General features: G+C 42.1%; 1 protein-coding gene and 1 long non-coding RNA gene across 3 annotated transcripts in view; both read right to left on the reverse strand.

Annotated features, from left to right (window-relative positions):
* Positions 1-1,085, reverse strand: part of LOC147817258 (uncharacterized) — a 236,097-nt gene that overhangs the window by 20,671 nt on the left and 214,341 nt on the right. The gene's annotated exons all lie outside the window — the stretch shown is intronic.
* The window catches only part of myo10 (myosin X), a 135,356-nt gene that overhangs the window by 20,671 nt on the left and 113,600 nt on the right, over positions 1-1,085 (reverse strand). The gene's annotated exons all lie outside the window — the stretch shown is intronic.

The following is a 1,085-nucleotide window of genomic DNA, read 5'->3' on the forward strand; positions in this document are numbered from 1 at the left end:
AATGACATCATGATTTATGACTTTCATCTGTTCATTTTGTGATGTCACCAAGGACATCACAATCACAAATAATGATGTATACAAACTGTAATGTCATCAGTGACATCGCAAAATGAAACATGATGATGTCTATAAACTGATGTCATCAGTGACATCACAAAATGAAACATGATGTTGATGTCTATAAACTGATGTCATCAGTGACATCACAAAATGAAACATGATGTTGATGTCTATAAACTGATGTCATCAGTGACATCACAAAATGAAGATGAAATCCATTCAGTGACTCACAGAATGTTGTTTTGTGTTTGTCTGTGGAATCCACTGCTCCATCAAGCTGCTGACAGGAATGAGCACTGTACTATAGTCAAACTAGTTTCTATTGAAGCTTTGGGGTGTTTCCACTGCACTGGTTTCTATCAGGAGAGAGAAGTCAGAGAGGAGAAGAGTTGGAGAGGAGTTAGAGAGGAGTTAATGGGTTGTCGAGAGGATGTATTCATGACATAAGCTGTCATTTCGATGCTACAACATGTTTATTGAGCTTGCTTAGCGTCTGCGTCGGACCACCCTCCTACGTCTGCGAGCTGGGGACCTGCGAGGTCTCCTGCGTCTGCGAATGGGGCGAGAGGCCTGTCTGCGTCTGCGTGGCATTGTCAAAAAACAATCCCTTTTGATGTTATGGGTCCTATTTACAAACTCTGTCTGACAAGGTTGTGACATCACTGATCACAATTCAGATGGGAGAGTCGATGACATCATCAGAGGAAGTACATTGTGACTTTGATATCATCAGTATCTATTGGTCTTGATGCCTTTGATGTTTAATCTTACACCTAAGCTGTGTTCCAAGTCAGGGGCCACATCCCTCAGAGGATGCGATCTACGATGGTGTGGCCCTTAGTAGCTGTTGTAGACTGCGAAGGCCGGACCAAAATTAGATGGTCTGGTCTATGGGGGATATTGTCACCTAGCAAACTTCACAACAAGTAACTTTTTTCACAGAAACTTGAGGTTTTAAGGCCGTTGGTTGCATAATGTAATCCTCAGCTCTCTGTCAGTTTTGTTTGCTGCCATATTAGTTT

The sequence above is a fragment of the Seriola lalandi genome, unplaced genomic scaffold (assembly GCF_002814215.2).
Source record: "Seriola lalandi dorsalis isolate HSWRI2012SDOR001 ecotype SW California unplaced genomic scaffold, Sedor1 jcf7180002054982, whole genome shotgun sequence".
Taxonomy (NCBI): Eukaryota; Metazoa; Chordata; class Actinopteri; order Carangiformes; family Carangidae; genus Seriola; species Seriola lalandi.